This window comes from Alligator sinensis, unplaced genomic scaffold, assembly GCF_000455745.1.
Source record: "Alligator sinensis unplaced genomic scaffold, ASM45574v1 scaffold282_1, whole genome shotgun sequence".
NCBI lineage: Eukaryota > Metazoa > Chordata > Crocodylia > Alligatoridae > Alligator > Alligator sinensis.
In genome coordinates, this window is record NW_005842380.1 from 226,134 (window position 1) to 240,631 (window position 14,498).

At 55.6% G+C, this 14,498-nt stretch overlaps 1 protein-coding gene across 1 annotated transcript in view; it reads left to right on the top strand.

The window, feature by feature from the left end:
* SLC39A11 (solute carrier family 39 member 11) overlaps positions 1 to 14,498 on the top strand; it is a 255,618-nt gene that overhangs the window by 7,531 nt on the left and 233,589 nt on the right. The gene's annotated exons all lie outside the window — the stretch shown is intronic.

The window sequence follows — 14,498 nt, forward strand, 5'->3', positions numbered from 1 at the left end:
AATGTTAGAGCTTGCGCGCGTTGGCGGCCGCCGTCGCCCCCCCGGAAGCGGCCGGCTCTCGGCCCGTGACGTGTCCCCTGCCTGCCATCTTTTTGAGGGGCGGGATGCTTCCGGGTTCGCTCGGCGCCATCTTTATGAGGGGCCGCGGCACTTCCGGATGGAGGGGGGCGCTAAGTGGTGGTAGTTGTTGCCGGCGCCATCTTTGTGACGGGCAGCGGCACTTCCGGGAGAGGGGGAGGGGTGAGGGCGCCATTTTGAGGCGGCAAAGACTGGACACTTCCTGGGGGGGGGGGGCTCTGGGCGCCATCTTAGGGAGGGGCAAAGTACAGCGTGCTGAAGGGGCAGCCGCCATATTTGTGAGGGGCAACCCTATCCCAATGGGGTCATGTGGTCCCCCCTATGCCACATCCCTAGGGCCATGTCCCCTCATGCAAATACCCCTCAGCAGGGCCATCCCTCTAGAGGCTCTACCCTTGAACCCAGCAGTGTGGATCATTGCAGCAGGCAGGTCCTGCAAAACACGCCCATGCATAATGCGTGGCGGGTGCATGTCTAATGCAACGTGCGTCGGCACCGACTTCTTCCCCGGCAGCCGCCAAGCCCACCCAGCCCTGGCCCGGCTCAGCCCCTTGTCTCCCAGCTGTATCGTATCCCCTGTGTTTCGATGAAGCGGGCGTATCTCTTGCCCGGTCTCTGCCCGGTGCCCTCACGTTGGCTCACGCTTGCCTTGCTGCCGACCGCCCCTTTGCCCATCCGCATGGAGCCCGTGCAAAGCAGGCAGCCTGGCCTGGCTTGGTTTTCAGGGGCTACAACACGTCTAAGCTTCATTAAGCCGCACAAACGAGTCCTTTGCAAAATGCAGGTGTATTAACAGGTGCTCGTCTGCTTCACTTCCAAATCGGGACCCTTCCCATGCCATTAAAGCGGTGCAAAAGGGCAATTAAGGCCTATTTTGTGACGTGTACAAGCGCCCGTGTAGGCTCAAAGGATGGGTCACATCAGAAGATGGTCTCGTGATGCGTCCTGTTGAAGGAGAGATGAGCTGAGAGGGGCTGTCTTGCTCCATCAGGATGAATGGAGTGTACGATTGTTTGCCGGGGGTGACGTTAACTGTGTTTCCGTGAGGTTTTTTTTTTAAAGCCAGTGGCTGCATATCATCGCTGCTGGAGCAAAACTGTTTCGGAAGATACCTACTCATCCAGGTTACTTCCCGGCACTGTCCTGAAGATGCCACTCTTGCTCCACTGACAACCGAATCGATAGGCAGCGCCAGGCCCCAGTCGTGCTGCTGTCGGGTATTAACTCCCCAGCCTATTTAGGTCGAGGAGGGAGGATATTGGCTGCTTTGAATCTAATTTTAAATTTTCTTTCTGCAAAAAATAAAAAAAATTGCAAAAATCTAGTTGGGTGAGTAAAAGAGATCACCTCTACCACGAGTCCTGATTCCTTTTGGATCTAATTCTGTGTACAAGAAACGCACAGGACCTTGTTCGCTCACAACGGCATGATGGACTGTGCTGCGTGTGGGGGGAAACGGTGGCTCAAAGCATAGTCGTCAAAACCAGAGGTTTCCCAGAAACGGGTGCCTAGAGGTCAAGAGGCAACGAATCTCTACCGTGTGTTTCTTCTCTTGCTCCCTGTGGTTGCTTGGAGGAGGCTACAGAACGGTTTGGGGACGTTCGGCAAGACACGTCCTCTCCCTGGCATCCTCAACGAGTGACTTCTACATGAGTTTGCAAGCTGAACGGTAGGCGTTGAGCAAAGATAGCCTTTACTGGTCTGCAAAGTGCAAACAACCCAACATGAAGCCAGTGGCTCTGATTCAAGTACTAGGCTTTGCATCCCTCTGAGCCACGGGCCCTGTTGGTTGGGCATCTCTTCTGAACAGAGCGGAGCTGCAAGTTTAGGCTCTGTTGAGTCCTGTTCATCACCCCCCCAGACTCAGAATGAAACTTGGATGCCCTGCTTGGTGCCCATGCATTCAACAATGCCATTTTGGTGCTTTGTTAACCGCTCGAAGGACGCTGTACCGCTTGCAGACTTATAAATCCACCCCCTTGTGAAACCAGCATTAACAAATTGTAATGAGCTGTAGGTGCAGCTGCTGCAGCTGGCAACGGAGGATCGAACCCAGTACTTAAAGCACCTGCGAGGGTGTCATGGGTGGCCCTGCAATGCTACCGCGGTTAGATGTGCAAATGCCCACCTGTGATTCGCAAGGTGAACCCAGAGATTTCATATAGGAATCCAGAGCGTCTCAGACCCTCTGACCTGTTGTGGGCTTGCTGAGTTGTTTGCCACAAAAGAATTGCCTTTCTTTTCTGTCGTAGTAGTAGTAGTAATAATAATAATAATAATAATAATAATAATAAAAAGCAGGCACTTAGCTTTCAGTCAAGGGGGGCGAGGGAGGTTAAGCCTCAAAAGTGTGAGAATTTTTTACATTAGTAGGAGTGTTGCCAGCAGATCAAGGGAAGTGATTATCTCTCTCTCTTCTGCACTGGGGAGGCCACATCTGGAGTCCTGTGTCCAGCTGTGGGCGCCCGCTACAGAAAGGATGGGGACCCATTGCAGAGAGTCCAGCGGAGGGCAACAAAAATGGTTGGGGGCTGGGGGACAGGACTGGTGAGGAGAGGCTGAGGGAAATGGGCTGATTCAATCTGCAGGAGAGAAGACTGAGGGGGGATTTGCTAGCAGCCTTCACCTCCCTGCAGGATGGTTGCAAAGAGGATGGAGCTGGACTGGTCTCAGTAGATGACTGAACAAGGAGCAATGGGCTCAAGCTGCGGCAAGGGAGGTTTAGGTTGGGTATGAGGAAAAACTCTCACCAGGAGGGTGGTGAAAACCTGGAGCAGGTCACCCAAAGAGGTGGTGGCACTTCCATCCTTGGAAGTTTTTAAGGTCCAACTCAACCACGCCTTGGCTGGGATGATGGAGTTGGGGCTGGTCCTGCTTTGAGCAGGGGGTTGCACTAGATGTGACCTTGTGAGGTCCCTTCAATCCTCATTTTTTTTATGATTTTAACCATTAATTTGTAGGAAAAAGGAAGAGGCTGCCATAATGGCTTAGGACAGCCACTGGAGGGAGACATGGTCATACACCAAATGCAAGGCTCCCTGAAGCTTGCGCAGCCCCCACAAAGGAGAGGGTACGCTGCAATGGATTCTCCATGCACAGCGTGTTGCTTTTCCTTTACAGAAGATGCTGCCTAATGGTATCTTTAAGACGCCATGTGAGTTGTGGAAAGAAAAGTGATTGCTTTGGATGTGCCCTGTATACCCGTGCAATGCGCTGACAGGCACCAGGCTCACAGAGAGCAAAATGCTCCAGGAGAACGGGGCAGACCTGTTGCTTTGTGCCAGCCTCTGCCTGTTGCTGTCAGGTCTGGGCAAAAATCATGTGGTCGGAGTCGAAAGCATCCGTGCATCCTGGTGTATATCCGTGCCCTTCATTTCCAACCGAATGTCCCATCCTTGAATGCCCTTTTCTGAAGAAACCCAACTCGGGTTAAAAACCCTCTGACTTGTCACAGAGATGGACTCGAGTCTGCCGGCTCCAGGACATCCAAGTCTGCAAGGGCTTCCCAGGACTGGTGCCAGCTCGCACCTCGGGACTCGGGCGTAGCATGTCGCACTTGAAACAGGCAGCCAGACTTCCTATGTGCCAGCCTGCAGGGAAGAAACCTGTGGAACAAATGCAAATGCATCTTCATTAAATGGATGTACCTGTTGACTAGGTAATACCCTCTCAGCCAGAAACACAGTGCAACCATATGCGTGCCAATGGCTTTCCTAGAAATACCTGTTTTCAGGATATTTTAAATCTTCATCCAAAAGAAGCAGGTTGTGGGGCTGGGGTGTAGGAATACGACGGACGCAAGACGCTCGGTCCCTTAAGACCTCCTTCTGCTCTGATGGGCCCGTGTAACTCGGTGGGAGCTTCCTGGCTGACTTGGCAGTGAGGCTTGCAGCACCCCAGGCTCGACTGCAGTGCGAATCTAGGTGAATATTTTGGAGCCGTCTTGCACTGGGAGGCTGCGCGCTCTCCAAGGCTGCTGCTGAGGCAGAGGGTGGGTTTCTCGTCGGCACTGATTGCAGAAGGACCTCGCTGTACCTTCCTAATTACAACCGCAGTAAGCATCTCTATTCATGTCCCAGGGAATGGGCCACTCTCACTGCACCACAGGCACACGCAATGCAATGTTCTCCTCCTCCGACTGCAATCTGTGCATGAAAAGCCATCGGAGCACCGCTTGCTTGTGTGTGACACTCGAGGGCCAACTTCATATTCGGAAGCATGTTCTCGTTATCACAGCCTTGTTTTATTCACGGAGGCGCACACCCGCCTTTCCCCCTGCCTGCACCAGACATCAGCTGGCTGCCTCTGTTTTTTCTCCTCCAACAAGCTGGCAAAAGCGGTGCAGGGAACAACTGGTCCATTGGGCAGCTCTTGCCTTGTAGACCAGCGGTGACTCGAGGCTCAAAGTTTTCTGAAGTCATGTGCGTGGTTGGTTGCTATGAAAGCTCGCATGATAGTCTGCAAACCCTCATTTTATTGGTAAGCCTTGGTGACATTTTGCAGTATTTCCAAGGCTTCACAAGTCCAATGGCCACCTCGCATAACTTGTGCACCATCACGGCTACAACATCGCTCTTGCACTACCGCAGTCCTCTACCACTATTGCACGACAGGACAAGGAGCAATGGTCTCCAGTTGCAGCAAGGGATGTTGAGGTTGGATATTAGGAAGAACTGTCTTGTGAGGAGGATAGTAAAACACTGGAACAGGTTACCCAGAGAGGTGGTGGCATCTCCATCATTGGAGATTTTCATGGCCCAGGTAGACCAAGCCGTGTCTGGGATGATGGAGTTGGGGCTGGTCCTGCTTGGAGCAGGGGATTGGACTAGACGTGACCTCCTGAGGTCTCTTTCTACCCTCATTTTTCTGTGATTTGCTCCAATACTTCAGCTCAGTTGAAAAGCAGTTCTGAGTCTTTCTAGACGTATCGTGTCAAAAGGGGGCTCCATGCAGCCACTCAAACAACGGTTTCCCCTCTCATCTATCAGTCTGTCTCTCAGATGGATCAGTAATGCAGGCACCTGGGACTTGGATGCCCGTCTCTTATGCCCCTTAGCTTCAATGCATCAAATTTCTTGGAAGCTTCATTATAAAGGGTTGCACACTCTCAGAAGCGCGTCTGTGCTGAATTTGGGAAGAGCAGGAGTTCTCAACCTTCCCGATTCAAGGGTGTAGGTTTTTCCAGCTATTTAAGTTGGTCTAATAAAAGATATCGGATTCACCCAAAGAACCTTGTCTGCCTTCTTGAGTCAAGACACCCCTAGGTAGACTCAAAGTCCCCCCCATCCCCTTGGAAAATGTCACCTCTTTGTTGAAAAGAGTGAAAACTCAGAAAAATAATAGTGCAGTTTTTCTGTTGCAAAGAATGCAAGAAGCCCAGCACTTTGGATATCTATTGGAAATCTCTGGGTCTATCCTACAAATTGTGCTTGCAAACCTAACATGGTGGCATTGAACAGACACCCTTGAAAGGATCTGGAGGCACCCCAGAGTGCTGTGGCACCCTGGTTGAGAATCGCTGGGCAGAGGTCGAGTCAGTCGCGTGTGTTTAGCAAGGGGACTTGACTGTCTCTCCAAGCTCCCATGGTGGGGGGTTTTTTCCCCATGCTGCTGTTTTTATGCTGTGTAGTGTCTTCCTTTTGAAATCATGCCATTGATTTCAATAGGGCTGCTTGGAGAGCGATACCGTACTCAACAGGAGGGAGAGGAGCAGCGTCTGCCCCATCTTTGGGCCTGCGGTGGGCTAGACGGTCGGGGCGGGGAGGTCTGTAATTGCAGGGTGCAGAATAGCAGCTGGGGGTGTGATTGCACTAGCACCTTGCAAATGCCACCCTGCTCTCGGGGCTGCCCTCAACCCTCTGCCTGTGTCTAGCACCCATTGGGGGTAAGGACGAGCGGGGCAGGTGTTGCTTTCACCATCTGGCACTACTCTCCTTGCCCTTTCTGGTTTCCTTGCTGAGCTAGATTCAGCCAACACGTGGCAGCAACTGCCCCAGACCCCTTGTTAGCCGGGCTATGAGCCCACCCAAGGGGCAGGTGGGCTAGAAGAAGCAGGGGATGACTCCCCCATAACACGTCTAATAGTAACTAATAATAATAATAACTAACATCAGTCTGGGGAGTCTTCACGGCCACTCTATTAAAGCTCTTTGCTTGTCGCTTATTCGCTTCGACCTGTTCAGAAATGCAGAGCACACAGAGCGGCTGCGGCCCGGGATCCCCCTTGGCAGAGCATGAGTTTTCCAGGGAGATGGCTCTAACCAGCCTGTTTGCAAAGAGGGAGGGGAAAAAAAGCATTGAGCCAATAAAAGAAAGTGACTTTATCTCTTGCGTTTCACAGTCGGGGGAGATACAACCGGTCTTACGTTACAAGCGACGCGCACACGGCACATACAACATAAATTATAGATCACGGGGGGGAGTTTTTCTCCGGCAAGGAGGGTCATCGTGGCTTTAGGGGCTATTCCACCGCCCGTCTTCACAGCCGTCGTGTAACCTGCCGGCGGAGGAGCGGAGCCTGCAATCCCCGGAGGGGTCCAGTCGCCCCTTCTAGGATGGTGGGGCAACACGGGCGCGTAGGACCCACGAGGGCAGGGGCCGACCGCCACACGCACACACGATACCGAACATGCACAGCGGGTCTCGTACACCGGCGAGCACGGGGGGTACAAAAGGCCGACGCGTCGTTGGGAGAGTAGGAGTAGCCAAAATCCCGCGGTGGGTCCGTGCTGTACGTACAGCCTCCGTCTCCAGCGCAGCCGGGCTGGGGCGCGATCGAATGGCTGGGGGGGTGGGTCAGAGTCTTTGCCCCTTTTGGAAAGGGTCCCGGGAAGCTCAGACCAGGGGCCTGACTGTCCTTACGGCTAGCTAATGCCAGGGGGCTTGGTCCTGATCTTCCTGAGACTGGTTCAACTGGAATCCACTGAAGAGGGTCGGCCTCGGGGAAGCCAAGAGCGAGAGGGAAGGAGCAAGGCGGGGGTGTTGTGTCACCTTTTGGGTAGAAAAATGACAACTCCAGTTAAAAGACGGGGGAGGTAGGGCCCGATCCTCCTCTCCCTTCTCCCCATTGGGTGGAAGCTGCTTTGGATCAAGCCCTTAGCGGGGGGCCGAGCCAGCCTTCCCCTACGGGTGTCAGTGCAATTAATCCTGCAGAGCAGAGGAGCGGACAGGAGAGCCAAGCCCTTGGGGGAACCGTTTCTTTCTCCTCTTTGGGGCGTCTGGCTGGCAAGGAGCTCCCATCCAACAGGCCTGGCAAAGCAATGGCCAAAGCGGGCGCGCCGGGTCCTTGGGGCAGTGCGCCAGGATAGTGATCACCCGCCTGCTGCTCCCAAACACCCGGCTGTCCCGGGGGCCGTGGCCCGGATCTAATGCCGATTCCTCCTCTCTTGCAGAGCAGCCGCTTTGCTCGGGCTCTCGTTTGCCGTGGCCTTTTCTGTCTCGCGTGTGCATGCTACCCGTGGTCAATCCCCTGGGCCGGAGGTAATTTGGGTGCTGCCTTGATCTGAGACCTGTTTTAATTTTCCAGTTATTTAACCTGCCGGGAGGTAGGTGGGCTGCGAGCTACCTGGAAGCTGGAGCTGGCTCAGCTTTGCCTTTTGGTGCATGCAGGGAAGAGAGACCCTACTTGGCTTTGCCCTCCTAGAGCAGGGCGAAGCCCATGTGGGTTGTTCCACGAGTCCCCTGATTTTAATTTCCTCCCTATAAAACCTCAGCCTTTTGCAAGGAAAGACCCTTCCAATGGGAGCTGTGTGTGCATGTGCGATTGTTTTTCTCTCCCTTCTCAAGTTATGTGGATGCACGCCTGAAGCTGCAACTGCGCTGTCTTGTTGCTGCACGCGCGTGTTTTAAATGCAGCGGAGAATAGGTGTAAAGCAAGAGGGATGGGACCTGCTGGCAATTGCAGCCAGCAAGAGTTTTGTCTCTGTGCCCTTTTTAATCCAGAGCAGAGGGGAAAAGCGCTGACGTAGCAGGAGCGAGACGGCCCCGCATCTGGCTTTTTTCGGGGAAGGGGGAGCCTTGCAGCGACTGGCTGACAGAGCAGGGTGCCGTAAAAAAGGGCAATGCCCAGCTGCTCTGGGTTCAGATCCCAAGTGCAAGGGCGTCTGCTAAAGGCATCGGCTGTGCCAACGAGCCAACGGGTGCATTTCAGAGCTTGGTTTGAGCTCACGGGCCAAACGGCAATGGGGAGTGATCTGGGGAGATGGGAGCCCTCTCCTCTCGGGGTAGAGACGGGCGCAGAGTACGGCCCAGCAATGAAGCCTGCAGCTGCCTCGAAGGAGGGTGGGTGAAAAGCAACCCCCTGCCCTGGGTCTAGATCCCCCCAGCCTCAGCTTCTCCCTCTTCCCCTCCCTGAGCACCCAGCATAGGGCCCTCAGCTCCGCTCCCTGGCCGGCCGGCCACCCCTGCGTACTGCCCAAGACGGTGCATCGCCTGCAACGCACTAGTCCTCAGAAAGATCCCCCCGTGCACCACCACCATGTTGCACTCAAGGTAGGAACAGACATTGCCTTTGTCCCTGGATAAGTTGCATCTGTCCCAGGACAGAGATATCCCAGGATTGGCGTGTGCACGCATTGCCTTTCTAATGGGGGGTTAGCAAGCAGCTGAATGCTCTGCCATAGATGCAGAGAGGCAGTCCCGGGATAGCTGCGCGGACCCGGGATGGACGGATGCTACCTGTTAGCCAGGAATTGGGTAGTTTACACAGGCTAACGTGTGGCTGTCTGTGCAATTGCACTCTGTCCTGGGACCAAAAGGGTTATCCCTGCATAAAGGCAAGGTCTGGTTGCAGCCTGAGCTCAGATGCCTGGGGCTGTTTCGAGCTGCCGTGCCAGTGTGAGCCTCGGTTTCCCCACTGGAAGCACAGAGATAAATAACATCCCCCCTCCCTTGCCAGGACTGGGGTCACAAAGGTTTGTATGGCACCAGGCTAGAGATGGGCCGTGGCATCTCTTTGCCCTGAAGCTGCAGGGCATGGGTTGACCCGTACCCGCAGAGGCGGCATGTCCAGCAAGGCTGAGGAAGGTGGTGGCCGGCCCTTGCCGGGTGGGGGCAGCTGGCGGTCCCCTCTGCTCCGGAGCCTTCCTGCAGCCTTGGGTACCTTGCAAGGTTGCTATGGATACCAGCTGCAATGCTTTCACCCAAACACGGCGGAGGGATGCCGAGGACAGGAGGGCACCGAGGAGCCAGCCTGGTTCCTAGCCCAGGGCCCCGATGCTCACCTCTCCGCTCCACCAGGTCCGGCCTCGACGAGAGCCTGGGCAGCAGGGAATGCAGCCTGCCCCCTTTTCAAACGTCTTTAATGCTAGCCGTGCCTCTTGCACCCCTGGATCTCGGCCTGCTTTGCACAGACGGGGAGCCAGGAGCACGGGGGAGAGGCAGGCGTAGGACCCAGGAGTCCTGGCTCCTAGCGCTGCTCAGCCCTCCAGCCTTGCTTCGAGGTTGTGCTGGAGAAGGGGCAAGGGTGATGCTCAGGATAGGCACCGGCAGCAGAGCAAGCCTGCCAGGACGTCCTGGCATGCCGATGGGTGGCAGGTTTTGGGGCAAAGGCGGCACGGAGAGGCCTTCCTCCAGGATGGGGGGCCGCTCGTCGGCCCCCAGCGCAGCATCCTTGCTTGCTTTGCTACTGAGCTCTCGGCACGGAGAGGCCTTCCTCCAGTATGGAGGTCGGCTCGTCGGCCCCCAGCGCAGCATCCTTGCTTGCTTTGCTACTGAGCTCTGCGCAGTGGCTGGCGTGGCACATCCGTGCCACCGCTGGAGAGCTGGCAGGGAGCTTGGACCGTCTAGTCCAGGCTGGCACCTCTCCGAGACTGGCAGATCTAGCTTTTTCCCTCCAGCCTGCTCCCAGTCCTGCTGGGTTACGCCGTTTAAGTGCAGAGCTGGGGGTCGGACGCCTGGGTCCTTGCTAGTGAGTTGCTGTGTGCATTGGGTAAGTCACTTAGCTGCTCTCCGGCTCCAACTTCCCCATCTGTTATGTACGGATGAGACCTGCCTCTGCTTCCAAGGTGGATAAATGAAGTGCTGTTTGCCCAGGGCTTTAAGATCCCCATCAAGGAGGAGCCAGGGCAGGCACTCATCTGCAAGGTTATCTTTCCTCCTATGCAGTCATGTGGAGACAGTAATCGGTGGCTGATCAGGACAGAGGCCCTCTGGGCTGTGAGCACTAAGAGCCTCTTGCTTGTCATCTCTAGAGATCTGCTGATGGTGGTTTCGGGTCTGCGGCCCCAGGGGTGAAGGTGATAGCACCTGGCAGGATCGTGCATGAAGCCACCCTGCTCCTGGCACGGCGGGGACACGGGGGACAAATGGAGCCGCAGGCTCACTCCAGCACCCCCGCGATCTCCGCCCCAACGACCCTGCGCAGGGAAACCTCTCGGCAGAGTCCAGCACTTGTCACCAGCCCCCAAAGCTGGCCGGGTACCCTAGCGCCAACCCATCCGCACCATCCTGTCCAGCACACAAAGCCTCAGGACCCTGTTTGGTGGAGTGAGGATGGTAGGATCGTACCCCCACTGGCTCCTGTAGTGAAGGGTGACTTCACCGCGGCGCTCGGAGGTTTATGGTGCTCTGCTTTTGCAGCCCTGGCAGGGACAGGGGTTAATTAAAATCCTCGTTGAACCTAGAGAGGTCCAACGAGGGGAAACAAACACCTGCAGTCTCCTCCGGGTCCCGACACGCACTTGCCATCTCGGCACAATGAACCTGCCGCACGCCGCCTTTGCACAGGTGGGGCAAACGGGGGCCTTTAAAAGCACTGAAAACAGGGACCCGTTCCCTCCAGACCCAAACAGCCAAGAGCTCGGCCATGATTTTAGCACAATCCTCTCCCTAAGACCCCGGGGAGGGGAGTGGGGAAGACATTTGCTCTTGCTCCAAGCCATTCAAGCTCCATCAAGGGAGAGCACACCTTGGCCGTGCTTTTTCTATGCTGGCTGTAAGCAAGTGCAGAGCTGAGAGCTTCCCCACAGCAGACACGTGGCACCGGGGTGGTGGTTCCCCTGCCACTGTGCACCGGCTCATCTCCATCCTCTCCTGCTCCTGCCCCCATCCATCCCCACAGCCTCCTGCCCCAGCCCTCTGTCCATCTGTGCAGGTCGCAGACACACGCAGAGGAGAGAACAAGCTGTGACCTGGAGCTACCATCTAAGTGGGGACCGGGCAGAGGGAGGTGGGGGTCTGCAGCATGCAGAGGGCTGCTCTTCAAGCCTCCTCTCCTCTCCCCCAGACGTGCAGGAAGCCAGCCCAAGGGCTTGCTCAGATACTGGGAAAAATCTAGCAAACTTTGCAAAGCTTGGGCTATAAATGACTTAGTGCTGGGCAGAGCCTCACCCCCTCCCTGGCAACTTCTGAAGAAGCAGAAAATTATCTTTGCAAAGGGCTTCGCTCTCAGCAGAGTGAAGAGACAGCTGGGCCTGCTTTACTCCTGGCCTGGCCTCCCCCGCGAGCTGGTGCATGGAGAGCTGCAGCCCGGGCTGTGCATAGTCCTCCCTTGCCCGGAGCCCTATCTCTGCCTGGCTGCTGGGAGCTTGTGGCAGCTCTGCTGCAATAAGCTTCTCTCGAGCTGCTCCCAGTCCTCACCAGAGAGTCTGCTGCCATTAAATTGATTCAAACCCCCAATTTTAAGGGAAGACGGCGCCGCTTTTGCATCCCAGCATGGCTATACCATTAGCAAGCCCTGGGGACAGCCGCCAACAGGTGTCTGGGAGCGATGTGCAGGCAGCTCCTCTCCCTCAGAGGCAAAGGGCTGAAGCATGGGGACTTTTGTCTCCCTCCTGTCCCTGGCATGGCTTTTTTCCCATACAAATCATGCTTTACCACCCACCTGGCATCAAACCGCTTGAACCCGCCGCGCTGCAGGTCTGGCATCTAAACCTTGGCTTGATAAAGGGCTCCAGGCCCAGCACTCACGACCACAATACCTCATTTTCATGTGGGACCTGCCTGAGGTCTCTAATGCCCGGGGCATCCCTAACGCATCCTTCTTTGTTCTCTCAAAGCCTCAGTTAATTAATTCCTCTTATGGCAGCGGCATAGAGACGCAGACCTCGCCATCAGCCCAGCATGAGAACGGGAGCCCTGTCCCGCAAGCCAGATGCAAGTGGAGGGCTTGGGGGGTAGTCTTCGCTATTAAACTGTTGTGAAAGTCAGTGCCCATGATATGCTTTCTGCCCTGGATGGCTGGGAAAGTCCATGGTGTAACTGAGGGTCCAAATCTGCCCCATGCAGGTGTTCAATGCACCTGGGAAGGGCTCGCAGGGGGAGGAAAGTTGAGCCACAACCTGGTTAGAAACATCATTTTGCCAGCAGACATCTGCAAAATGCAGCTCTGAGGCCATCTACCCCCTGCCTCAGCTGGTTTAAAAACACCGGATCTCAGGGGCTGCTTCTCTGTCACCGTAGCTAGTAATGCCAGGGCAAATTGTGCCTACCCTGAGTTTGCACCAGAATCAGGGGCTGCGCAATAAAGCATTGGGGAATAGCCGTTGTAGATGGGACCTGCACATGCCTGCTTGGCAGCATGGCATGGGAAGGCAGAGGGGTGCTGCCTGGGGAGGGGCTGGTCTACAGGGGAGCCCTGTATTTGAGCCCTGAGGCCAGGTGTGGCATGACTCTGGGCAAAGCCATGGGCATTGCTTCCAAAGCAGTTGCTCCAATTTGGGGTGCCCCAGCAGGGCCCCGCTAGCTATCAAGAAATGGGGTGTCCCTAAGTTTGAGGCCCCCTTCCTGTAGGGTGCGAATAACCGCTCTGTGCGTCTGTCTCTGCTATTTGCTCGGCTAAAAACAGCATTCGCGTTAGCTGGGATTGTCCCAGGGCAAAGTGTTAATTCAGATGCATCCCGTGAGACGATAGGGCTGGCCTCTGCAGGACCCCAAGATTAAAAGGCTTTGCCCTGGGAGAAATCCAACCTCTGTTTTTAGCCCTGGATACCAGGGGAACAAATCCTATCTGAATACCTCTGACTACATCAAGTGCAAGGCAAGCGGGGGCAGGAGTGGCTGTACGCCTGGTTTTCTCCATCCTAAAAAACCCCCGGTGCTGCTACAGCTCCAGAGCCTGCGCCCCAAAGCGCGGGGGGCCAAATTCAGACCCCACTTCTCTCATTACAAGAGCATGGATTGCTGTGTTCCCAGGGCTTCCCGTTCTCCCAAAATCACCGGTCACAAGGGACCTTGCTGGCTACATGGCTGGAGACTAACTGGGACTTTAAAAGGGAAAAAAAAAATCTCTGTTCGGTTTCCCTCGCTCCCCCACCAGATTGCCCGATTAGAGTTTCCCAATCGTTGCAGCTGCTCCCATGGGGGCAGGCCGGGGGCATGGAGCAGATTAGCATCAGTACATTTTTCTTTGCAGCCGAATCCAACCATCAGCACTTGTCCTAGCCCCAGGCACGCAGCCCTCACTGCTCCAGCTGACGTGTTTATCCCTATCACCATCCCATCTTGGCATTGTGAGACCGGACCCCACCTCCACCGTCCCCGACTGCCTTTCCAAAGCCAATTCTGCTCTGTCCTGCTTTTCCAGGCGAGCTTTGCTCCAAGCCTCGGGACCAGGAGGACCCAAACCTGCCAACCCAGGACGCAGACCTGCCAGGCCCAAAGGCTGTGGCTCGAGTCCAGACCGATGCTGGCTAGTGCTGCCGGGCTGGCTCACACCTGGTCCACCCCAGCACTGTGCAGGTGCTGATACGGATGCAGGCTGGACCAGGCTCTGTAGGCTACCGGCAGCGCTAGGCATCCAGCTCGCTCGGACTGGAGAAGGCATCCCATCACGAGAGGCACTAAGGCCTCCATGCACCCGAGTGCCTTCCTTTAGGGGATTTACAGAGACTCCTTCTTTGCCTATCAGAGTTTGTCTCCTCCTCCCCTCTGTAGCGCCGGCGGTCATGGGTATGCTGTGCACAGGCTGACATGAGAATAAGCTCAGCCCCTGCCCTGACATCTCTCCGAGGCAATCATCAAGCATCCCTCTCACCTCATCCAGTCCTTCAAAACCATCTTCTCTGCATCAGCAACGTCCATGCCCAGATAAAACAGCCACCTGTGCAGAACTAGTCTCCAGCTGCTTGCAACGTGCGGACACGGCAGACCCCCCAAGCCAGGCATCTCCAAACCCCTCCTGCCGAGGACTCAAAGACCCGAGCTGCTAGGCACACCCTCTGCGAGCTTGGTAGGGAAAAGCAAACAACGTGCATTGCTCAGGAAAGGAAAAGGACAGGCAGACAATGGCTTTGGGACTTGTGGCCACTAAAATCACCAGGGAGGACTCTCAAGTCGTCTGCCCCAGCCCCAAGTGCAGCGGGGCTGGACCCGATGATCTGTAAGGTCCCTTCCAGCCCCTAACATCTATGAAATGAACCTAACCCCACCGCTAGCTCAGGACTGACTCTCTCCCAGCCTGTTTTCTAAAGCAGCAGTGTTTT